General features: G+C 38.1%; 1 protein-coding gene and 1 pseudogene across 2 annotated transcripts in view; one reads left to right on the top strand and one right to left on the bottom strand.

The window, feature by feature from the left end:
• LOC145792686 (rRNA biogenesis protein RRP5-like) overlaps positions 1–14,969 on the top strand; it is an 82,123-nt pseudogene extending 67,154 nt beyond the window's left edge. Inside the window, exons 22-36 of the transcript XR_014332431.1 lie at positions 40–188; positions 959–1,042; positions 1,143–1,243; positions 5,838–5,991; positions 6,125–6,199; positions 6,337–6,487; positions 8,943–9,604; positions 11,255–11,353; positions 11,596–11,981; positions 12,073–12,249; positions 13,382–13,478; positions 13,597–13,753; positions 13,873–14,093; positions 14,206–14,289; positions 14,438–14,969. The product of XR_014332431.1 is annotated as an rRNA biogenesis protein RRP5-like (transcript). The remainder of the gene's footprint in view (positions 1–39; positions 189–958; positions 1,043–1,142; positions 1,244–5,837; positions 5,992–6,124; positions 6,200–6,336; positions 6,488–8,942; positions 9,605–11,254; positions 11,354–11,595; positions 11,982–12,072; positions 12,250–13,381; positions 13,479–13,596; positions 13,754–13,872; positions 14,094–14,205; positions 14,290–14,437) is intronic.
• A 1,034-nt stretch (positions 14,970–16,003) lies between these two features.
• LOC145792687 (uncharacterized) overlaps positions 16,004–26,625 on the bottom strand; it is a 36,336-nt gene continuing 25,714 nt past the window's right edge. The window contains exon 5 of the mRNA XM_082873929.1: positions 16,004–16,368. The gene's annotated coding sequence lies outside the window, so the exon portion shown is untranslated. The remainder of the gene's footprint in view (positions 16,369–26,625) is intronic.

Below are 26,625 nucleotides of genomic sequence, written 5' to 3'. Positions count from 1 at the left end.
GATGTAATACATCTGTTTGGTGCAACAAATCTTTTGCAGTAGGTGGAATTACTGTGGAAACTGGGTCCATCGTTCGAGCTGTGGTTCTTGATGTTGCCAAGATTGAACACCTTGTGGATTTGTCTTTAAGGGCAGCATTTGTTGATATATTGACAGAAGAAACTTCTAAAGTTGATATTAACAAGAAGGTTTGCCTCAAGTTTGGTGTCTAAATGTTGATGTACTGTTGATGTACCAGATGTTGTCTGTTCCCTTGCTTCTTCCACCTCTTCCTCAGTCACATATTATCATTGGGGGTGTTTGGGAAGATGAGTTTGAGGCTAAAATAGCCTCAAACTAAAAAAAAGCCAAAAAGCTCCTAAATTAACACTTTATAAAAAAAATAGCTGCAACCACGAATTGACAAGTTGTCCCATCCCTTGGTAAATGACGATTTTGCCCCTTTACATTAATTTTGAAAAATGTGATGTTAGGGGTAAATTTGTCATTTTAACTTTAAACATCATTTCAACACATTTTTCAATACAACAACTCAAATAAAAATCCATCCCATCTTCCCAAACACAAAAACTAAAATAGCCTACTAAAATAGCCAAAAAGCTAAAAAACCTCTAAAATAGTCACTTTCCAAACACCCACATTGTGATTTGAGATGATCTTTCTCAGTTCTGATATTCTTCTTCTTCCAGCTCTGTTAATGCTTTTGGTCTCTGGTGAATACGTTTCGCTGCACATTGAGTGCAATTATATTGTTGCGCTTTCACGTCTTAGGGAATCTCCATACACCTATATTTCATTTGTTAAAGTTTATAGGATGAGGTGTGATGTTATATTTTAAATTTAGCTACTGTCTTAGACATTTCACTTCTCATGGTTCACTAATGAAGATCATCTGTAGTTCCCTTCTCTTTCTCCTCCTTGACTTTTTAAACATGAATTATGCAATTGTTTATTCCAGAAACGCAAAAAGGAATCACACAAAGAACTGGAGGTACATCAAACTGTTGATGCAATGGTGGAGATTGTGAAAGATACTTACTTGGCAAGTGTTTGATGTTTTTGTTTAGTCTCACAAGAATTCACTGTTAGTGATCTATACTTATTTTGATCTCTCTCTTCCTATTGTGTTACTTGTGGAGCAGGTTCTGTCAATACCACAATATAACTTTGCTGTTGGATATGCCTCACTGACCGACTACAGCACACAAAAGTTCCCTCCAAGACAATATGTTAATGGCCAAAGGTGAAACATGATTTCTGGTGTAATTTAATCAATACTTTGTGCATGCCATTTCTTTGTTTCTTCTTTTTTAATTTTATTTTAAAATTCAAATCAAATATTCTTTGACAGCACTTGAAAATTAGAATACTGCGGCCTATAGTTGAATATTTGGCGAGATTAGGTTTTGGTAAACTTGTGTTTTGAGGATTTTTGAAAAGGTAGGTTTTATGGATAAAAATGGATTGGATTTTTTGAATTTTCAAAGGATGGCTTGCTGAAATTTTTGCATGGCAACTTTTTTAGGGTTTTGTAGGAGAACATGCTAAGATGGTTTGATCATATACAACAAAGATGGATAGATGCAATGATAAAAGAAAAAAATTATGTGATCACCACAAATGAATAACTTAGGGGGAGGGGAAGACTTAGACTGGTTTGGTTTCGTTAGTGTATGAAAGAGGCTTGTGGGGTAGGAATAAGGCAAAGTAGCTGCTTAAGTTATGACTAGTGAAACTTATCTTAACACACTTAAGGCCAAAACAAGGGACCCAATAACACATCTATTAACAAAATGTAAACCACATTTTAGCACTACAGCCCATGTCTGGAAAATGTGGATATGCTGAATAATTTTTTACTCCTAAAACATAACATAACTTAAGATACGCAAAACTGAAGCAGTAGTGCTTGAAGGAAATATAAAAAAAAAACTCGACATTATTTAGAACTTAATTATGAAAAGCTTAAAGTGGATCCGGCCTTGAAATGGAACCATGGTTTCATAGTTTATGATTTTTTAAATTTATTTTTTCTTAAGTATGATATGGATTATGTGATCCTCTATACTGAAGTATCTGACAGAATCTGACAATAGCTGTAGCCTGTATTCATGTGCTCGCCCTCTACTATTATTGAAGTCTGATTGCTTTATTTTGGCATGAAAGTTCTGTAGTAGTATGATGTGGCTTAAGAAGTCCACAGTTGTCACGATTGCATTCCACCCCAAACTGAGATAGAGTAGTGACCAGCCAATAGTCAACGGCCTAACTAAACAAAAGCATTGTACTTACGGAAAATTTGGGGAAAAACTGCTTTGAGTAGCGGAAGCCACTAAATTGGAAGACCTGTTTATTCCACGACATCCATTCAGAGGAAGTGCATAAGTAAATGAAATGAAACATACATTATTATTTTTTATGCCTTTTACAGACTCAGTCACAAGGAGTACACAATTTTACAAGAGAACGTCATGTTCTTTCCAAAGATAAACGTGTACAAAGCTTTCAAACTTCAGGGCTTTGTCTTTTATCCAACAACTATGCATACAAACTTTCTTGTCTATTCACATAAACACTTAGCTTCAAACATGAAATCTTCATGCTCTATCATCATCTCCTTCATATATATAGGGAAGCGAGGTGAACTAAAGCCCAATGAATTGTGATGTATCAAAGCTATTTAGAGACAAGGATATCTTCATTTCCAATAATTATAAGTTGTTCAAAACTTAAAAGCTAAATTTGCATTTGAAATTTAACATATCTTTTGCATTTCGATGGTGATAATGCCCATCCAGAAAATACAAAACAAAACATAACTAGGTTGACTTCGATGATGTCAAGACCGCATTCTAAGATAACTTTCACAATACCAATACGATTAGTAGATTAATGTATCCAAATAGCTTCCGGGACGAATATTATTAGTAGATTAATGTTCCCCAATAGCAGCCCAGGACAAAAGCTGATATGTAGGATCCAGGAGGTGACTTGTAAAAATTCTAGAGGTGGCTTCCATTGTATTTCACAATACAATGTAGCACTTAGTTTCATGTAGTACTTTGCTCCCAAAACAGTTAAAACCATAACCAAAACCATAGATATCATCTTTATACATTAAATGTAATAAACATATGATATCCTTGATTAAACATTTTATATTCGAAGAATACAGGGTAGATTTAATTTTCAAAGAAGTTGTACTGCAAAATAAATTGTGATTTATCGCCACTCACCTCTTTTCCCCCTTAAAATGTAGGTTAGTCCAAATATAATTCAACCTGCATCATATAAAACAATGCAGGTTGGTGTACACAATCCATTTCAACAAAATTAGAGCAATTTTAATTCGGTTTGAAATTCATTTTCTTAAATTAACTTGTTTGAGGTATATCGAAGGTTTGACCATGTTGCTTAGGCCCTTGCTAATATCTCAAAACATGTTTGAGTTAAATTCTGTGTGATTTGGGGCTGAATTAGATGAAGAAAATAAGTTTGAAACCATTTTAATGCGATTCGAATTGAGTGGGCAGCAGTAGGTGAAATCAGTCTGGTTCAGTCTGGTTTTGCATGTTTTTTTGACAGAATTGTTAAAATCGGTTTTCTACAACTATGGCACCAAACAGACTGACTAGAACAAGTAAACCGGACCGGACCAGTAAATTCGGTTTCGTTTGATTCGGTGCAGTTTACCGGTTTGTGCATTTGTTTAAAAAAAATAAATAATTGCCTTTATATATATATATATATATATTTTATAGATCAATCTAATTAAAATATAAGGCTTGTTTTTACCTAACAAACAACAACATAATTGCACCAAGACTAATTCATCAAATATCAAATTCAACAACAGTAAGAGGTAATGCTTGTATATTATTTGAATGTTCGGTAAATTTGGTATAATCCGTTAAGTTCGGTTCTATCCGGGTGAAATCTCCAAAACCGAACACTGAACCGATTTCCAGGAAAAAAAAAAAATCCCAACACAGTCCAACGGTGCAGAAAACAGACCAAAAACCGGGATCTGGTCAGTGTAGGCAGTTTTTCCTTCACCCCTAGGCAGCACCGACACCTTTTAGTGAAACAATCATATCTCTCACTACAAAACTTGAAATCAAGCTCCGTTTGATGTGTTAGAAACTAGACTCCTATATGTTTCCAATGGTATAGGCCATGCCATTTATTTCTTTCCCAAGTAATACAGATTTGCAATCAAAATTGACCCAAAACTTTTGCTGCCTGTGCACTGATTTTCAGCACAGGTAAGTTACTTTCAAATGAGCATAACTCCTTCACACAAACATGGGTTTGGGCAAAATTGACTCTAAATTGAACTCCCATAAGTCTAGTTTCTAATAGTAGTAATTTCACATCAAAATTTCACATATTTTAGGAGATATGGTCAAAAGAGTGCAACCTGTTCAGATTCTACTTGTCAAGAACTCAGTTATTTTCCTACTCAAAAGCTTAAATTCAATTAGAGTAAGTGTCAAAGCATAAAATCAACCAATTAAAGGTAACAATAAGGTGAACATGAATTTTACCTATCAAAAATAATAATAATAATAATAAAAATAATTTTTTTTACCTCAATTCAAACTAGGGGCAAGTTTAGGTTCTTCTTTTCTCTCTCTCTCTCTCTCTCTATTTTCCGTTGTTTTTTATTACTGGACAGACACTTGCCTCTCCTATATATGTATCTATCTATTCAAGTATGAGGTTTCACACTCCTAAGTGAGGTGTGTGCTTGGATGTCTCTACCAATACATGATTAATATTAATTAATCAAGTTTACACTAATTAAGCTAGGTTAGTACTGATTAATCAAGTTCAAGCAACTAATCACACTTGACTTAATTATTCCTGTTTAAGCTTAATTAATCTTGATTAAATTCACTAATCACACTTAAATTACCACTAATCCTGATTATGTTTTCCACACATTGCATATAAATGTTAAGAACATTAGACCATGCCACTTAAGCATCTTGATGAGGGGAATATAATTATATGTATGCAAATATAATTCTTCCTTTCTTGTCTCTATGTTTTCTTTCATTTCACATCAAATGACAGAACTTCAAGGCTATAAACATTGGATAGCAAAACATGTGTATTTTATTCAAAGAACAAATCTTTCTAGTCATGCCAAAGGACCATCAAAGTATGTCTTTTAAGTGTATCATACACTGAAGAAGGAAAATTTAATTCCAGGCATCTCAAGCATTGAAATGAGAAATATGTATGTGTCAGTTAATGGAAATACCTAGGGTGTTACAACAGCAGTTGGTGGTTGACAGAATGCGTGGGTTCAGTGAACAAGGATTACATGAGAAGAGACAGTAGAAACAGTGAGGAAATCCTGAAGCAATTCCCCCTAGACTCTTTTGGCATCACATCTGCAAGAGGTTGCATCACATACTACTAGTAACTGTCTTCCAACAAATTCCTCATTCAGGGGGCTTCAAAGTAATTCCACTGCATCACTTTTATGGAGGATTCAATTTTGAAAATTTGGAGCCAAGTAGTCTTGAAAATTAAGTAAAGCTAAGGGTTGGACCTATACAGAATCATACTCATGATCTTGAAAGCTTACCTGAGTAATAAAGAACAAAAGACAATCAGAATATAACTGAAAAGTAAAATTAGCAAAATACCCTAATATGCAAATTAAAAAGTAAAAAGAAAAGCTGTAATCAAACTTAAAGAATAAACCAACTTTACTAATCCAATTCTAGGAGAGGTTCTTTCCAAATATTTTTGAAACTCTATAGGTTCAAAATTATATATGCTTTTTTGTGGATTCACAAGTTGAAATTGTTTATGTAATGTAGTGTCATTGCCACCATCATGGCTTTGCCAAGCCCTGCAACAGCTGGGAGGTTGCTGTTGCTACTTAAATCTATAAGTGAGGTTACAGAGACTTCTAGTTCAAAAAGAGCAAAAAAGAAGTCTGGCTATGATGTGGGAGCTGTTGTTCAGGCAGAGGTAGAAATATCTATTTTTGTTGGATTTCCATCTTGGTGTTAATATTTAAAGGCTTCATTTGACCACAAAAACCTGTTATCATGGTTTCTTTATTTTTTAAGATTATTTATATGCAATTATGTTTTATTGCTAGATTACTGAAATAAAGACTTTGGAACTGAAATTGAAATTTGGATCTGGTTTCCATGGGAGGGTACATATCACAGAGGTGAATATTTTTCAATTATTATTTTTTATTTTTTTGACACAATGGCACAGTACAGTCATCTATGATCATTGTTTCTAGATTTATATGGGTTTCGAATTACTTGGCTGTATATACTAGTTAAACTTGTGTTGTGGCAGGCAAATGATGATAATGCTGTCGAAAATCCCTTTAAAGACTTCAGAATTGGACAAACACTGACCGCAGTAATTGTTTCAAAGACCAATAAATCAGAAAATAATAGGAAAAACTATCAGTGGGAATTGTCTATCAGACCTTCTCTCGTTTCAGGTAAGGTAATGTCTAAAGTTTCTTTATTTATAGTCTATATCAAAGCTTTCAGTCACTGGGTTCCCTCAACAGCATACTTGTCCTTTCAATATGTTAACATATCACCCAAAGTTGGCTGACATTTATTCCAAGTAGTTGAATTGGCAACGCAACTTGTTTTTTTCATTCTTTCTTATCTAAGTACACCATTCTTTTCTTGTAACCTTGAATCATTTTCTACACTTCTACTCCTCCCCTTTGTGCAAGCAGTGTCTTGAACTTGGACTATAACCCCAGCACTAGAGCCGTTAAACTTTTTTTTCCATCACAAATTGTGTTCCATCATATCTACTTATCATAGTGTTCTTCCATCTCAAAATAGTTCATCCCAGTAATACTACTTTGTATCCTTTATTGTAGTATTTTTTTGATCAATAACAAAGAGATTTATTAATGAACAAAAAGAAACGAGGATAAGGCATCCTCTACAAAGAGGATAAAAAAGAAAGAAAGTACACAACCCAAACAAGACTACATCAAAATCCTTCTACATGTCACACATCGACAACCAATCTCTAAAAAGTGGAACCCCTCTAAAAAGAGCATTCACATGACAAATTTTATCCCACAAAAAATCCACATCCCGAAATTTATATTTGAAAACCCGTGCATTCCTTTCCAACCAAATGACCCAAAAAGTTGCGAAGATGGCACAATACCAATGCACGTTGGCCTTCTTCGATGCACCCAAAGCTCGAAAGTCAATTAGTAGCATATGCACACTGCCTTTTGGGGTCACCCACGTAGCATTCTTCAAAAGAAACAATCTATGCCATAAATTTAAAGCAACTGGACAGTGCAAAAATAAATGATCCATGAACCAAGGACCACATGAATACCTTTACCTTAAGAGGAGCACAAGTCTTTCAAATTATTTTATTAAAAGGAAACTGAGGAACTTGGGGATTATTAATGATTTTGCCAAAAAAGACTTGCAAGAAAAAATACCTGATGAATGAAGAGCCCAAACCTTCTGTCTTCCGAAAGAGAAGCCAAAGAAATATGATTAACTTTTGACAACAAAGACATCAACTCTTCAGCTTCCCTATCATTGAGATTCCTAAAAAAATTGAAATTTTAAGAAATTGGAGCCAAAAAGAAACAAGCCATGGAAGCTATAGAACTATTATAAGACCGGGCCACTCTATATAAATGTGGAAAATTTGAAACAAAGGAAGAAGAGCCCACCCAAACATCCTCCCAGAATCTAACAAGTTCCCATTATCCACCATCATAGAATGATAATGAGACCAAAGTGTGTAGAGATGAGAAATTGATTTCCAAGGAGCACGACAACTACCCCTAAAGACCACCTGTGAATCCCTACCATTACCTTGAATCCCATACTTGCTTCTAATAACAGAATGCCATAGTGTGTCACATTCATTTGGAAATCTCTATAACCACTTGCCAAGTAGTCATGTTTCTAGCCACGATGTTACCAATGGCCAAATCCCCCTTCTCCTTTGGGAAGGAAACTATTTCCTAGTTCACTAGATGATCCTTCTTACCCTCATCCTTACCTTCCCAGAGGATCTTATCAACTTTTCTAATGATCTTGCAACCTTAATTGGAATCCTAAACAGATAAAAAAAAAAAATAGAAATACCGCTTAAAACTGTCTTACTAGAGTATATCTACCCCCACGTGAGAGGAAAGCCTTGCTTCACCCTTTCAACCTCTTGCCAATCTTTTCCACAACTGGATTCCAAAAAGATTCACTCCTAGGAGTATCCCTCAGTGGAAGTCCCAGGTACTTGAACGGAAGTACCTCAATACCACATCCTAGAAGCGAAGCCATTCGTTGAAGCTTATTACGTTGCAAATTGATGCCCACCACACTACTTTTTGCCAAATTAGCCCTGAGATCACCCCAAAAATTCTCAAAACCAAAAAAAGATCAACTATCTGGCTCTCATCCCTGGTGGAAAAAAAGACGGTATCCTTTATTGTAGCATGACTCACCTTATGCTATTAATTGTCTTTGTAGTTATCCCACTTGAAGATAAATTCGTTGAAATGCTTACATCTTGTAATATGTTTAACTCAGAAACAGAAAAGCTTACACCTTATGTGTCTGTTAATAGTTGTTGGGCATTGCTCTAGGGATCATCCTCATCCATATAAATTCAACTATATGGCTAATATATTAAAAAAGTAGATATTTTTTTATCTGCTGGGTGCAGTTTTTATCCTTTTTCTCTGGTTGGGTCTATTCAAAGCAATGCTCGGTGAGATCCAAGGCCACTCCCTTAACCCATGTCCTCTGTTTTCCTCTGTGTTCTGTTTGAGACTGCAACATGTATCAAATCAGCCCTTGCTGGTGCATTAGTTGGTCTAAGTTGCACATGACCCAAACTTTGTTCTAGTATCTGTTTTATCACTCAAGTTGATCCAAATGCAATTGCTTATCCAGGTTCTACAGAAATGGGAGTTAAGCTTGGCAATGAAGATTTCAGTTATTCAATTGGGCAACATGTTACTGGATTTGTCTATAAATTGGATAGTGAATGGATCTGGTTAACAATGTCTCGACATGTGAAGGCTCAGCTCTACGTTCTTGACAGTTCATGTGAACCTACTGAACTTCAGGAATTCCAGAAGCGCTATACTGTGGGGAAAGCAATATCTGGTTATATTTTAAGTGCTAATAAGGAGAAAAAGCTGTTACGTTTCGTGCTGCGTCTAATTTATTCTGCTCCTGATAGAACACTTGGTTGTGAAACTACTAAGATAGATGACACAAGCAATCACTTGAATGGGAATGTAGCATACCATATTCACGAAGGTGATGTTGTGGGCGGCAGGATTTCCAAAATTCTTCCTGGTGTGGGTGGAATGCTCATCAAAATAGATCCACACCGGTATGGAAAGGTCCATTTTATTGAATTGACAGACTTATGGGTTTCTGACCCATTGTCTGGATATCATGAGGGACAATTTGTCAAATGCAAAGTCCTAGAAATCAGCCATTCAGTTAAGGGAACTTTCCAGGTTGATTTGTCATTACGCACAACTTCAGATGGCATTCATTCTCAGAAGTCTACTACTGTCAGCAACAGTGAACTCAACAACACTGTAAGTATTTAGAATTACTGGTGCTTTCTTGCATCACCAAGTCCGTATATAATTAAAATTCTATTTCGTTCTTTTGCACTTATCATTTTGCATTATTATTGTAACCCTTCAACTGACCACCAAACACCCCCCCCCCCCCCCTCCTTCTTTTCTTGTTTAGTGGGTGCTGCAAGCAGTCAGCAAACACCCAACAAAAAATAGGAACTAATATCACCAAATCATATTAGAAAATTGCAAAACAATGTTGAACTGACCCAAAAAAATTAACTGTCAAACAGCACACCAGGGACCTGAATACCAATGGGGCCCAGAGCTTAACATTACGCTCCAATAAACCTGGCTGGTGATCCCAATCGGCCAGTCAGCACCTTCAATATCCGATGGAACTGAAAATTGCTCCACACAAAGCTGGCAATTTAGATTTCAGAAAAACTGCCCCTTTTTCTGGAAAATCATATGATATATAATAGTCAGCTCTCTAGTATTGAATCACTTGTCTTTTTTCGATGAAGTAGTTATTTAAGATGTATGGTTAATAGGCCTTATTTAAATAGTTAATAGGACTTATTTAAGCTGGCAATTTAGATTTCCGAAAAACTGCCCCCTTTGCTGGAAAATCATATGAAATCAAGGTTTTAAAAAGCGGTTGCGGTCGCCGTAACGGTGGCGGTGGCGCGGTTGCGGTTGCGGGGTGTAAAGGCCGTAGTGTAACGGTTGCGGTAACCGGAATCGTGAATTTTTTTATTTTTCGCACACTTTGAAACAAACTTACGGATACGCATATTTTTTTTCCATGATCATATTTATTGGGTTAAAAATAAATATTGATTAATTTTTATAAATTTTTAAGTATGATCTAATATATTTCATATTTTTAAATTACTATAAACTGAGTTTTTTTCATTTTATTTTAATAATTAATGACTTTATATTATACAAAAAATCAATCACTAGCTATTATATATAAGATAAACAATGACAAAAGTAAAAGAATAAATAAAAGCCTAAATATATATATACATATTTTAACCAACCCAAATAGATAATGACCACACTCATTATTATTATTATTTTCAAACAATATATAGATAGACACACACAAACAAAATGGTTGAGTGATAGCAGCTGAATAGAATAACATAGGTCTTACAACTTCAACGAATCAATAACATGTTCTTCATCTTCCCTCTTCTCTCTTTCTATCTCTTGCTTCTCCATTTTCTCTCTTTATCTTCTCTCTTCTCTCTATCCCTCTTCCCCCATTTTCAGCTTTTTTTTGTGTGTTTTTTGGAAAGAAACAATTTGGAACCGTTACGTAACAGTGCGTAACAGGCCGTTACGGCTGTTACGGCACCGTTAAGACCGCTACGGTAGCCGCTGCGGCCGACACACCTGTGAATCTCAATCACACTGCAAAAGCGGCCGTAACGGGTGGCGGTAACATCTGGCCCATCAACTTCTGTCACTATAATAATAAGCCAGTTTGTACAATCATCACATTTGTTTGATTTTACCAAACTTTGAATATAGGATGTGTTTTATGGGTAGGTGTGCCCCAACTCTTTTTAGGTTATGTAACACATGGTATCCTGCTCTGGCAGCGGACTGCATATTAGTTTGGGTTTATAATTGCATTCTTCTTCTGCCTAGGTTGGATTATGCCATATTTCCGAGCTTTCTGATGATCATGTTGACAATATTGAAACTAAATACAGAGCAGGGGAGAGAGTTACATCAAAGGTTTTGAAGGTAAACAATTGCATGTCAAGCTTTGCAAGCAGTGTGGTTGTTGTGTTATGATTGCTGAATGGTGATTATTGTAACCTCTTTCTACACTCTGGAGAACATGTATATTGATTCAAATGAATAATTTCTCTAAATATTATCTAAAATAGGAACAGCTGCTATGGAACTTCTGCCAGTTTGAGTAATTCTCTGTGGCTACAGAAGCTGTATTTTTTATTTTCTTCTGTTTTTCAAACTATTATCAGGTGGATGAGGATAGACAACGAGTTTCTCTTAGGATGAAGAATTCTTATTTTATGAGCAATTATGACATTCAAGCTCCTTCAAAGCAGAAGTATGATGATGCCATTGAGGAAAAAGATCACATGGTGGGTACTAGGTTAACAATGTTGCCAGATAGAGGCTCATTCGGGATGTAGAATTTGGACTTTGAATGTGAAAATGGGCAGCATCCTCTTCCTGCTGAAGTGGAAGCGAGGGCTTCTATTCTTCCACTTGAGGTCCCTCTCGATGATATAGAGAAATCAGACATGGTTAATGCTGCTTGTCAAAATATAGAGCACGTTGATGATGCTGATGCTGTAGATCAAAAGAATAAAAGCCAGGCAAAGAAGAAAGCCAATGAAGAGAGGTAATTTTTTTATTCACATATTTTCATGATTTTCTTATTAAAGGCTGTCTGTCTCAGTTTTCCTGTTAAGAATGGAAATTGTTCTGCTCAGGGAACGAGAAATTAGGGCTGCTGAAGAAAGGCTATTAGAGAAAGATATTCCAAGAAGTGCTGATGAATTTGAGAAAGTGGTTAGAATTTCCCCAAATAGCAGCTTTGTCTGGATAAAGTACATGGCATTTATGCTTTCTTTGGCTGATGTTGAGAAAGCCCGCTCAATTGCTGAGAGGTAATCATTTAGCTGTATTATTAGTTTCTAGTTTGCTCTGGCAAAAACATATGGAGTGTTTTTTTTTTTTTTTCTGCATTTGTATTTTTATTTTATTTTTTAAATCTTATTTGAAATTCTTGCTTCAAGCAAAACATTTTGTCCCTAAATGTGTCTTTTTATTGTTATTATTCTCCTTGTTATGATTTATTTTTTAACAGGAAATACTAAAAGTTATTAACAATGGGATCCAATCCACTGCCTGCTTTAATCAATGTTATAATAAGCATTTCTCTGGTAGTATGAAGAAAGAAAATATTCAAATTGAGCTGAGATAATTGAGACAAAGGCTTGTTTAATTTGAGTTGAAAAGTAAATGCTAAACCTTAAATTTTCAAAATAATGAGACTGATTTGTTGAGTGAATAGCCACATGGAACATATGAGTGCATGGTCTTGTGTGTAAGCTTTTGTTTGTCAAGAAAAAGCGAGAATATCTGAACAGGATGTGAAAGTGGATTAGTGATCTTGGACTTGAAGCAGAGAATTGACGGGCTTGTTTGGTTTGTATTTGAGAAACATGTTTTGAGATAAAAAGTACGAAAATTTGTTTGGTTTGGTTTTTTTTCAAAAGATGTTTTGAAAAATTATTTTGAGAGAGAGTTTTGGAAAAAGTGATTGATTTGATGTGTATGAGAGAGAGATTTGTTTGGAAAACTTGTAAACCAAACAAGTTTTGGAAAAAAATTTTGAGAAAATTTGTTTGGTTTGATTACTTTTGAAAACTTATTTGTAGAGAATTTTTCCCAAAATTTTTTGAGAAACACAAACCAAACAAGGCCGACATTATTGTGGGTCCTGAATTGCATTTCAGCTTTCTGGTCACGTGATGTCTTATTGTATTGATTTGTTCTTTTTTTTTTTCTTTGTTTCTTTCTTCTTTGGTTTCATTTTTCTCTACATTCAAATTTTTTGGTTTTACCTTATATTCCCTTCATCAAATATGCTGTGGTTGAAACAACGAGCCATTTTTTGTGTCAGCAGTAGCTAGTTGCATCAAAAAAATAAAATAAATGCACATCCACAAATTGGCTTTTATGTTCATAATGTGTGCTAGTTTGCTTCTCACTCTATGTCTCTGTTGTGTTCTTTAGGGCTTTGAAGACAATAAACATCCGAGAAGAATCTGAGAAGTTGAATGTATGGGTGGCTTATTTTAATTTAGAGAATGAATATGGATATCCTCCAGAGGTAAAATATATATACTATACATGTATATCCTTTTGCCTTGTTTCCAAAAAAACTCTCTCACCATCAGTATCATTTCAATAGCTTCTAGGAGTTTTCTTACTTTAGTTTTTCTTTACAGGACGCTGTTTCAAAAATATTTGGAAGAGCATTGCAGTATTGTGATCCCAAAAAGGTGCATCTGGCACTGTTGGGAATGTATGAAAGGACTGAGCAACACAAGTTGGCTGACGAGCTTCTCAGCAAAATGAGCAAGAAATTCAAAGCATTCATGCAAGGTATTTTTATGATATAATAAACTAGAGTATTGTTATTGTTTTTTCCTCGAGTGGCGGAGCTATCAAATTAATCTACTAGACTTCACCATACGTTTTTTATTAATTTTTATTTTTTATAGGTTTGGTTAAGGCGGATTCAGTGGCTTTTGAATCAAAATCAGGATGAAGTTCAGTCTATTGTAAAATGAGCTGTTGTATGCCTTCCCCGGCATAAGCACATTAAGTTCCTCTCGCAAGCAGCTATTCTAGAGTTCAAATGTGGGGTTCCTGATAGAGGGCGATGGGAATGCTTCGCGAGTACCCAAAGAGAACAGATTTGTGGAGCATTTATCTTGATCAAGTAAAAATCCTTTTCTTCTATTTTTGTTGTTTATTTTTAACAATGAATGATAAAAAAATATAGTTTGCTTTATGCATTAAAATTTGTCTTAAAAAAAAAAATTAACAAACAGGAAATTCGACTTGGTGATGTGGATGTGATTCGTGCATTATTTGAGAGGGCAACAAGTTTGAGCCTTCCACCTAAAAAGATGAAGGTGTGTGCAACCTAACTGGTTGGTTGTGTTTGTTTTTGTTTTGTTTTGTTTTTTTTTTTTTTTTTTCGTGCTCATGCTGAAGATTTAGTTTTTGAGACTTTCCTTGTCACATGAGTGAGTGAATAAGTGTGGTTTGTTGGAAATGCAGTTCTTATTCAAAAAGTATGAAAGTCTGTAGGTGATGAAGAAAGGATTGAATTTGTTAAGAGGAAGGCGATGGAATATGTTGAGAGGTAGTCTTGCTTGATGAGGATGAAGATGAAGATGAAGATGAAGATGAGGATGAGGTTGAGGTTGAGGTTGTTTCGCATTTCAACGGGAATCATCCATTGGGTATAGTCCAAAGTATTATGACATCCGCTCGTTCACTCACCCACTCAATATTTGCAATAGGAGGATGAGTAGCAGCAACACGACAGTTAGAAATAGATGGCATAAATAACTTATAACCATCCCCCTGTTTGTCTCATGATTGTGTACGCTTTTTGTTCAATTAATTATTCACTGAACGTCTTTGTTCTCTCTCTCTCTACATTAAGGTTTCTTTTATTTTTTATTTTTGTTTCGGTGTCCTGAACAACACTTCATATATATATATATATACACACTAGTGGGTGAGTGTCACCCAATAAATGTCATGTTAAATCTATAAAATATACATTTTGATTTTGAATTAAAAATATAGTGTCTATTGCTTTAGTGGTAGAAGTATTGTTTATTAAACCAATGATTTTAGGTTCAAGTGCCTTTTATCACCTTAATATTTAATTTTATATTTCTCTAAGAAATATGGGACACGTGGCATAAAAAGAAGGTTTGGACATCAAGTAATTTGTTCACTTTATGGGGGTGTTTGGCAAGTTGAATTTTAGCTTTTTTTTTGGGTTAAAATTTACAATAGGACAAAATATGCTAAAATAATTAATAAAATAAAATGTTAAAATTTATAATCATTTCACTTTTTCTCTTACAAACATCACATTCAACTACAAAAAAAATCTATCTTCTTAAACACAGATTTTTAGCTTACTAAAATAGCTAAAAATTAAAATATCTTACTAAAATAGCTAAAAATTAAAATATCTTACTAAAATAGCAACATTCCAAACACCCACTATATATAGTTGAATAAAAATAACACGGGTAACCATATTACTTGATGTGAAAACGATCTAGATCGGACACTTGAATTACAAGCCTCATTTGGAAAACCCTTTGTCAATTAAGACCCAACATTGATTCAGTGCTCTAAAATAGTAGTATTAATGTCAGCTCTAATGAGCTAGCAGTGCAAGAAGAAAAAAATAAAAGTAAAAATAAAAAACAAAGGCCAAATTATCATATCAGTGATGGAGTCCACATGGTGTCATATCATTAGTGGTGTATTAGTGGTATTGAATTAGTGGTCTGAAACATTTTTCATTAAGAAGTTATTAGAGTTTCTTAATATTATATCCACACTCCAAATCCTTAGATTTTACAATGGTGACATAGGAGGGAAGAACAAAGAGAAATATTTTGTAGAGATTTTTTTTTTTTTTTTTTTTTTGGTGAATAAGTCATAAAATAAAACAGAAGAAAATACAGGAATACAAGGGGCATGCCCCAGGATCTAGCCAACTATACAAACAAATAGTGACAAGCAAAACAAAAAAGAAGTAGAACAAAGAACTATAAACTATTAACAAAAGCATCGGCCCAACAGATAAAGGGGTGATGAACAGGGGAGAACCAACTTTGTAGCAAAGGCAAGAAGAAACCTAGCAAAGTCAACATGTCCAAAATGCCAAACGGTTCCAACAAAAGAGAAAGAAAAGAGAACAAAAAAAAGAGCTTTACCCTACATAGCCCGCAGGGATAGGACAATTACCATAATAAAAGAGCTATACCATTCAAAACTGTGTAAATCAAAACATAAACAAAAGAGCCAACTATCATAATAAGAACAACGAATTTCCAACTAGATTCCACTAGGTTTGGCGCACCTATGCAGCCTCAACCATGAGAGTCTTCAAACCGGATACTGCAAACTACACAGCAAACAACGCAGCAAACACTACCTCCATCGATTAATAAAACCTAACAACCAAAGCAAGTGTAAGAACCTTGATTACCCTGATCCAATTCAGATTAGTAAACAGCGATGAAGCTATATATAATCACGAATAAGAATATGAAAATAAAGAAAACCCGCAACAATTCTCACTTATGTAAATTCCTTGGTCACTCAACCCACAAATAAAGGACACTCAACAATTAACAGCAAGTTAGAGAAGAAACCCTAATTAACCAACAAATTATACACTCAATCACTCAACCCTCAACAATGGATATCCCTAAAAATTGTACCAGCATATGTACCTGCAGCAGTATTAGAAAATATTATAGGGCTATTTCACTCAACCCACACCTTACAACACTCCTCACAGGATTTATAAACTCACTGCACTCAACCCTCCTATTGCTATACTCTTTACTCCACTGGAATGGCCTGCAAATCTGCAACAACACACATTAGAACCAAACAAATATAATGATTAGATTTAAAAACCTCACTATATGGCTCACATCACTAGGCCCTCTTATACTGGCTCACCAACAACTCAACCCACAACACAACACTCATTTAAGGATAGAGGCAGGAAGCCTCCACTCTTGGAGGAACCATTCCTCAGTTTGAGTTCTTGATGTTGGAGATAGCCAAAAGTCTGTATCTGACAAGAGACACAATGCCTTTGACCACCACTTCTTCAGGTTTCTTTTCATGGGAAAATATTCTATTATTTCTTTCTAGCCACATATGGTAAACTGAGCTACAAAGCTCAATCGTCTAATGATGGTAGCTAAGGATTTTCCTTTACAGTCAGCAGCCACTACCTGAGGTAGGTCACTCCATGGAATATTCTGCCAATTTACTTGGCATTTGTCTTAGATAGCAGTCCACACTCGCAAGGCAAATGGACATTGAAAGAATAGATGTTGGTGATCTTCCCCATTATGGGTACAAAATTGACAATTGGAGACCCCATTAATGCCAAAGGTGGCAAGTCTGTCCCCAGTATTCAGTCTCCCTAAGATAGCCATCCAAACAACAAAGCTAGCTTTAGGGATGTTGTAAGGACCCCACAAAAGATCAGCCCAAGATACCTTAGGCCACTTCTTTCTCCAAAGATTCCAAACAGACCCAATAGTAAACAACCCACTCTTATTTGGCAGCCAAATTACCTCATCCCTACTACCAATGGTTGGCACCATGATAGGAGGAGAGTGCCCCACAATTTCCTGCACTTCCCAAGAGGAAGCATTAGGCCAATGCCAACCAGTAACAGAAATCACAAAGTCAACCTTGGATTGGCTCAGGAGACCAGTATCATACACAAATCTAGCACCATATTTCTCTCACAGGGAACCAAAAGGATGCCAATTATCATGCCAAAGGAAAACCTTACTACCAGGACCAACCACCCATTTAACAAGGGGATAGATCCTTTCTCTCAATGATAGTAACTTCCTCCAAACCCAGGAAGGATTACTTGGGGTTTTGATACCCCAAAAGCAGTTTTCTTTTAAGAGGTAGGATTTAACCCATTGGCACCACGCAGACTGCTCTCCACTAGAGATTAAGAACCAAACATGTTTAGACACAACAGCCTTATTCCACACCTCCATATTTTTAAAACCAAGGCCCCATTCATTAACAGGAGCACTAATTTTATCCCAAGCCACTTTAGGCGCAGTTTGTTTAAGATCCAAACCAATCCAAAGAAAAGCTCTACATAATGATTCAATCTCTTTAATCACTTTTTTTGGAAGGATAAAAAGAGAGGACCAGTAAACTTGCATAGAGAATAAGATTGTCTTGATAAGCTGGGCCCTCCCAGCATAAGACAAGACCTTGTTGGTCCAAGATTTCAACATTTTAGTAATTCTAGTGTCTAAACTCCTACAGTCACTAGCTCGCAATCTAGTGGTGATCAAAGGAACTCCCAAATACCTTACAGGCAACTCTTCCTTAATGAATTGGGTAAGATCCAAAATATCCTTCCTCAGGAGGTGTTTGCGGTGTTCCCCGGGCCTTCTCGTGATAGTTACCCGATTTTGGCCCTCGATGGCCTATTTACAAGCTTAAATGTGAAAAAAAATGCATTTTTTGATATAGTTTTCAAACCAGGAGTCCCGTACTAGTTCCGTAAGTTTTCTCAACTTACATCGGTCCCTCCCGAGGTGTTTGAGGTGTTCCACGGGCCTACTCGTGACTGTTACACGATTTTGGTCCCCGATGGCCTATTTTGTAGCTTAAGTGTGAGAAAAATGTCTTTTTCAAATTAGTTTTCAAACCGGAAGTCCCGTGCTAGTTCCGTAAGTTTCCACAACTTACATTGGTCCCTCCCGAGTTGTTTGATGTGTTCCATGGGCCTTCTCGTGACTATTACACGATTTTGGCCCCCTGATGGCCAATTTTCAAGCTTAAGTGTGAGAAACGTGCCTTTTTCGGCTTAGTTTTCAAACCGGCAGTCACGTGCTAGTTCTGTAAGTTTCAATAACATACATTGATCCCTCCCAAGGCGTTCCCCGGGTGTTCTACTGAATGCTACACGATTTTGGCCCCCGATGGCTTATTTTTAACCTTAAGTGTGAAAAAAGTGCATTTTTGACTTAGTTTTCAAACCGGGAGTCCTGTGCCAGTTCCGTAAGTTTGCACAACTTGCATTGGTCCCTACCGAGGTGTTTGACGTGTTCCCCACACCTTCTCGTGACCGTTACGCGATTTTGGCCCCCTGATGGCCTATTTTCGAACTTAAGTTTGAAAAAAGTGTCTTTTTCCACTTAGTTTTCAAACCGGGACTCCCGTGCTAGTTCTGTAAATTTCTACCACTTATATTTGTCCCTCTTGAGGTGTTTGAGGGGTTTCGCTAGGGTTCTCGTGACTGTTACACAATTTTGGCCCCTGATGGCCTATTTTCAAGATTAAGTGTGAAAAAAGTGCAATTTTTGACTTAGTTTTGAAACGAGGAGTCCCGTGCAAGTTCCGTAAATTTTCACAACCTGCATTGGTCCCCCCCGAGGTGTTTGAGGTGTTGCTTGGGCCTTCTCGTGACTGTTACACGAATTTGGCCACTGATGGTCTATTTTCAAGCCTAAGTGTGAAAAAAAGTGCATTTTTTTGACTTAGATTTCAAACCGGAAGTCCCTTGCTAGTTCCGTAAGTTTCCACAACTTCTATTGGTCCTTCCTGAGGTGTTTGATGCGTTTCCTGGGCCTTCCCGTGACTGTTACACGATTTTGGCTCCTGATGTCCTATTTTTAAGCTTAAGTGTGAAAAAAGTGACTTTTCCGACATAGTTTTCAAACCGGGAGCCCCATGCTAGTTCGGTGAGTTCCCACAACTTACATTGGTTGCTCTCGAGGTGTGAGGTGTTCCCCGGGCCTTCTCGTGACTGTTACACAATTTTGGCCCTCGATGGCCTATTTTCAGGATTAAGTGTGAAAAAAAGTGCATTTTTTGGCTTCGTTTTCAAGTCGGGAGTCCCGTTGAAGTTCCGTAAGTTTCCGCAACTTACAATGGTCTCTCCTGAGGTGTTTGAGGTATTCCTCGGACATTCTCGTGATTGATACATTGTTTTCAAACCGGAAGTCCCGTGCTAGTTCTGTAAGTTTTTACAACTTACATTGGTCCCTCCCAAGGTGTTCAAGGCGTTCATTGGGCCTTCTCGTGACTGTTACACGATTTTGGCACCCGATGGCCTATTTTCAAGCTTAAGTATGAAAAAAGTGTCTTCCTCGACTTAGTTTTCAAACCGGAAGTCTCGTGCTAGTTCCATAAGTTTCCACAACTTACATTGGTGCCTCCCGAGTTGTTTGATGTGTTCCTTGGGCCTTGTCGTGATTGTTACACGATTTTGGCCCGCGATGGCCTATTTTCACAATTAAGTTTGAGAAAATTGCCTTTTTGGACTTATTTTTCAAATCGGGAGTCCCGTGCTAGTTCCTTTGAGGTGTTCCCCGGGCCTTCTCATGACTGTTACACGATTTTAGCCTCCGATGGCCTATTTTCAACCTTAAGTGTGAAAAAATTACATTTTTTGACTTAGTTTTCAAACCGGAATCTCGTGCCAGTTCTATAAGTTTCCACAACTTACATTGGTCCTTCCCAAGGTGTTCGAGGTATTCCCTGAGCCTTCTCGTGACTGTTACACGATTGTGGCCCCTAATGGACTATTTTCAAGCTTAAGTGTGAAAAATGTGTCTTTTTTGTCTTAGTTTTCAAACCGGGAGTCCCGTGCTACTTCTGTAAGTTTCCACAACTTACATTGGTCCCTCTTGAGGTATTTGAGGTGTTCCCCACACCTACTCGAGACTGTTACACGATTTTGGCTCCCGATGGCCTATTTTCAACCTTAAGTGTGAAAAAAATGCATCTTTTGACTTAGTTTTGAAACCGGGAGTCCCGTGCTAGTTTCGTAAGTTTCCACAACTTACATTGGTCTCTTCCGAGGTGTTTGATGTGTTTCCTGTGCCTTCTCATGACTGTTACATGATGTTGGCCCCTGATGGCCAATTTTCAAGCTTAAATGCGAGAAAAGTGGAGAAAAGTGGCTTTTTGGACTTAGTTTTCAAATCGGAAGTTCCGGGGTAATTCCGTAAGTTTCCAAAACTTATATTGGTCCCTCCCGAGGTGTTTGAGGTGTTCCCCGAGCCTTCTCGTGACTGTTAATCGATTTTGGCCATCGATGGCCTATTTTCAACCTTAAGTGTAAAAAAAGTGCTTGTTTTGGTTTAGTTTTCAAATCGGGGAGTCCCGTGGCAGTTTCATAAATTTCCACAACTTACATTGGTCCCTCCCGAGGTGTTTGAGGTGTTCCCCGGGACTTCTCCTGACTGTTAATCGATTTCGTTCCCCGATGACCTATTTTCAACGTTAAGTGTGAAAAAAAAGTGTCTTTTTCGACTCAGTTTTCAAATCGGGAGTCCTGCGCCTGTTCTGTAAGTTTTCAAAACTTACATCAGTCCCTCTCGAGGCGTCTGAGGTGTTCCCCGGGCCTTCTCGTGGCTGTTACAAAAATTTGGCCCCCGATGGCCTATTTTCAAGCTTTAAGTGAAAAACATGCATTTTTTGACTTAGTTTTCAAACTGGGAGTCCCATGCTTGTTCTGTAACTTTCCACAACTTACATTGGTCCCTCTAGAGGTGTTTGAGGTGTTCCCCGGAAAGTCTCGCGCCTGTTATACGATTTTGGCCCCCGATGGCCTATTTTCAAGCTTAAGTGTGAAAAAAGTGGCTTTTTCGACTTAGTTTTCAAACCGGAAGTGTCGTGCTAGTTCCGTAAATTTCCACAACTTACATTGGTCCGTCCTAAGGTGTTTGATGTGTTCCCCGGGCCATCTCGTGACTGTTACACGATTTTGGCCCCCGATGGCCTATTTTCAAACTTAACTGTGAAAAAAGTGCCTTTTTCGACTTAGTTTCAAACCGGTAGTCCTGTGCTAGTTCTGTAAGTTTCCACAACTTACATTGGTCCCCCTGGAGGTGTTCAAGGTATTCTCTGGGCTTTCTCGTGACTGTTACACAACTTTGGCGCCCAATGGCCTATTTTCATGATTAAGTGGGAAACAGTGCATTTTTTGACTTAATTTTCAAACCAGGAGTCCCGTGCAAGTTCCGTAAGCTTTCACAACTTGCATTAGTCCATCCCGAGGTGTTTGCGGTGTTCCCCGGGCCTTCTCGTGATAGTTACCCGATTTTGGCCCCCGATGGCCTATTTACAAGCTTAAATGTGAAAAAAAGTGCATTTTTTGATATAGTTTTCAAACCAGGAGTCCCGTACTAGTTCCGTAAGTTTTCTCAACTTACATCGGTCCCTCCCGAGGTGTTTGAGGTGTTCCACGGGCCTACTCGTGACTGTTACACGATTTTGGTCCCCGATGGCTTATTTTGTAGCTTAAGTGTGAGAAAAATGTCTTTTTCAAATTAGTTTTCAAACCGGAAGTCCCGTGCTAGTTCCGTAAGTTTCCACAACTTACATTGGTCCCTCCCAAGTTGTTTGATGTGTTCCATGGGCCTTCTCGTGACTATTACACGATTTTGGCCCCCTGATGGCCAATTTTCAAGCTTAAGTGTGAGAAACGTGCCTTTTTCGGCTTAGTTTTCAAACCGGCAGTCACATGCTAGTTCTGTAAGTTTCAATAACATACATTGATCCCTCCCAAGGCGTTCCCCGGGTGTTCTACTGAATGCTACACGATTTTGGCCCCCGATGGCTTATTTTTAACCTTAAGTGTGAAAAAAGTGCATTTTTGGCTTAGTTTTCAAACCGGGAGTCCTATGCCAGTTCCGTAAGTTTGCACAACTTACATTGGTCCCTACCAAGGTGTTTGACGTGTTCCCACGCCTTCTCGTGACCGTTACGCGATTTTGGCCCCCTGATGGCCTATTTTCGAACTTAAGTTTGAAAAAAGTGTCTTTTTCCACTTAGTTTTCAAACCGGGACTCCCGTGCTAGTTCTGTAAATTTCTACCACTTATATTTGTCCCTCTTGAGGTGTTTGAGGGGTTTCGCTAGGGTTCTCGTGACTGTTACACAATTTTGGCCCCTGATGGCCTATTTTCAAGATTAAGTGTGAAAAAAGTGCAATTTTTGACTTAGTTTTGAAACGAGGAGTCCCGTGCAAGTTCCGTAAATTTTCACAACCTGCATTGGTCCCCCCCGAGGTGTTTGAGGTGTTGCTTGGGCCTTCTCGTGACTGTTACACGAATTTGGCCACTGATGGTCTATTTTCAAGCCTAAGTGTGAAAAAAAGTGCATTTTTTTGACTTAGATTTCAAACCGGAAGTCCCTTGCTAGTTCCGTAAGTTTCCACAACTTCTATTGGTCCTTCCTGAGGTGTTTGATGCGTTTCCTGGGCCTTCCCGTGACTGTTACACGATTTTGGCTCCTAATGTCCTATTTTTAAGCTTAAGTGTGAAAAAAGTGACTTTTCCGACATAGTTTTCAAACCGGGAGCCCCATGCTAGTTCGGTGAGTTCCCACAACTTACATTGGTTGCTCTCGAGGTGTGAGGTGTTCCCCGGGCCTTCTCGTGACTGTTACACAATTTTGGCCCTCGATGGCCTATTTTCAGGATTAAGTGTGAAAAAAAGTGCATTTTTTGGCTTCGTTTTCAAGTCGGGAGTCCCGTTGAAGTTCCGTAAGTTTCCGCAACTTACAATGGTCTCTCCTGAGGTGTTTGAGGTATTCCTCGGACATTCTCGTGATTGATACATTGTTTTCAAACCGGAAGTCCCGTGCTAGTTCTGTAAGTTTTTACAACTTACATTGGTCCCTCCCAAGGTGTTCAAGGCGTTCATTGGGCCTTCTCGTGACTGTTACACGATTTTGGCACCCGATGGCCTATTTTCAAGCTTAAGTATGAAAAAAGTGTCTTCCTCGACTTAGTTTTCAAACCGGAAGTCTCGTGCTAGTTCCATAAGTTTCCACAACTTACATTGGTGCCTCCCGAGTTGTTTGATGTGTTCCTTGGGCCTTGTCGTGATTGTTACACGATTTTGGCCCGCGATGGCCTATTTTCACAATTAAGTTTGAGAAAATTGCCTTTTTGGACTTATTTTTCAAATCGGGAGTCCCGTGCTAGTTCCTTTGAGGTGTTCCCCGGGCCTTCTCATGACTGTTACACGATTTTAGCCTCCGATGGCCTATTTTCAACCTTAAGTGTGAAAAAATTACATTTTTTGACTTAGTTTTCAAACCGGAATCTCGTGCCAGTTCTATAAGTTTCCACAACTTACATTGGTCCTTCCCAAGGTGTTCGAGGTATTCCCTGAGCCTTCTCGTGACTGTTACACGATTGTGGCCCCTAATGGACTATTTTCAAGCTTAAGTGTGAAAAATGTGTCTTTTTTGTCTTAGTTTTCAAACCGGGAGTCCCGTGCTACTTCTGTAAGTTTCCACAACTTACATTGGTCCCTCTTGAGGTATTTGAGGTGTTCCCCACACCTACTCGAGACTGTTACACGATTTTGGCTCCCGATGGCCTATTTTCAACCTTAAGTGTGAAAAAAATGCATCTTTTGACTTAGTTTTGAAACCGGGAGTCCCGTGCTAGTTTCGTAAGTTTCCACAACTTACATTGGTCCCTTCCGAGGTGTTTGATGTGTTTCCTGTGCCTTCTCATGACTGTTACATGATGTTGGCCCCTGATGGCCAATTTTCAAGCTTAAATGCGAGAAAAGTGGAGAAAAGTGGCTTTTTGGACTTAGTTTTCAAATCGGAAGTTCCGGGGTAATTCCGTAAGTTTCCAAAACTTATATTGGTCCCTCCCGAGGTGTTTGAGGTGTTCCCCGAGCCTTCTCGTGACTGTTAATCGATTTTGGCCATCGATGGCCTATTTTCAACCTTAAGTGTAAAAAAAGTGCTTGTTTTGGTTTAGTTTTCAAATCGGGGAGTCCCGTGGCAGTTTCATAAATTTCCACAACTTACATTGGTCCCTCCCGAGGTGTTTGAGGTGTTCCCCGGGACTTCTCCTGACTGTTAATCGATTTCGTTCCCCGATGACCTATTTTCAACGTTAAGTGTGAAAAAAAGTGTCTTTTTCGACTCAGTTTTCAAATCGGGAGTCCTGCGCCTGTTCTGTAAGTTTTCAAAACTTACATCAGTCCCTCTCGAGGCGTCTGAGGTGTTCCCCGGGCCTTCTCGTGGCTGTTACAAAAATTTGGCCCCCGATGGCCTATTTTCAAGCTTTAAGTGAAAAACATGCATTTTTTGACTTAGTTTTCAAACTGGGAGTCCCATGCTTGTTCTGTAACTTTCCACAACTTACATTGGTCCCTCTAGAGGTGTTTGAGGTGTTCCCCGGAAAGTCTCGCGCCTGTTATACGATTTTGGCCCCCGATGGCCTATTTTCAAGCTTAAGTGTGAAAAAAGTGGCTTTTTCGACTTAGTTTTCAAACCGGAAGTGTCGTGCTAGTTCCGTAAATTTCCACAACTTACATTGGTCCGTCCTAAGGTGTTTGATGTGTTCCCCGGGCCATCTCGTGACTGTTACACGATTTTGGCCCCCGATGGCCTATTTTCAAACTTAACTGTGAAAAAAGTGCCTTTTTCGACTTAGTTTCAAACCGGTAGTCCTGTGCTAGTTCTGTAAGTTTCCACAACTTACATTGGTCCCCCTGGAGGTGTTCAAGGTATTCTCTGGGCTTTCTCGTGACTGTTACACAACTTTGGCGCCCAATGGCCTATTTTCATGATTAAGTGGGAAACAGTGCATTTTTTGACTTAATTTTCAAACCAGGAGTCCCGTGCAAGTTCCGTAAGCTTTCACAACTTGCATTAGTCCATCCCGAGGTGTTTGCGGTGTTCCCCGGGCCTTCTCGTGATAGTTACCCGATTTTGGCCCCCGATGGCCTATTTACAAGCTTAAATGTGAAAAAAAGTGCATTTTTTGATATAGTTTTCAAACCAGGAGTCCCGTACTAGTTCCGTAAGTTTTCTCAACTTACATCGGTCCCTCCCGAGGTGTTTGAGGTGTTCCACGGGCCTACTCGTGACTGTTACACGATTTTGGTCCCCGATGGCTTATTTTGTAGCTTAAGTGTGAGAAAAATGTCTTTTTCAAATTAGTTTTCAAACCGGAAGTCCCGTGCTAGTTCCGTAAGTTTCCACAACTTACATTGGTCCCTCCCAAGTTGTTTGATGTGTTCCATGGGCCTTCTCGTGACTATTACACGATTTTGGCCCCCTGATGGCCAATTTTCAAGCTTAAGTGTGAGAAACGTGCCTTTTTCGGCTTAGTTTTCAAACCGGCAGTCACATGCTAGTTCTGTAAGTTTCAATAACATACATTGATCCCTCCCAAGGCGTTCCCCGGGTGTTCTACTGAATGCTACACGATTTTGGCCCCCGATGGCTTATTTTTAACCTTAAGTGTGAAAAAAGTGCATTTTTGACTTAGTTTTCAAACCGGAAGTCCTATGCCAGTTCCGTAAGTTTGCACAACTTACATTGGTCCCTACCAAGGTGTTTGACGTGTTCCCACGCCTTCTCGTGACCGTTACGCGATTTTGGCCCCCTGATGGCCTATTTTCGAACTTAAGTTTGAAAAAAGTGTCTTTTTCCACTTAGTTTTCAAACCGGGACTCCCGTGCTAGTTCTGTAAATTTCTACCACTTATATTTGTCCCTCTTGAGGTGTTTGAGGGGTTTCGCTAGGGTTCTCGTGACTGTTACACAATTTTGGCCCCTGATGGCCTATTTTCAAGATTAAGTGTGAAAAAAGTGCAATTTTTGACTTAGTTTTGAAACGAGGAGTCCCGTGCAAGTTCCGTAAATTTTCACAACCTGCATT

Source organism: Camellia sinensis, chromosome 6 (assembly GCF_055761805.1).
Source record: "Camellia sinensis isolate YWXY chromosome 6, ASM5576180v1, whole genome shotgun sequence".
NCBI classification, from domain to species: domain Eukaryota; kingdom Viridiplantae; phylum Streptophyta; class Magnoliopsida; order Ericales; family Theaceae; genus Camellia; species Camellia sinensis.
This window is presented reverse-complemented; position numbering and strand designations above follow the sequence as displayed.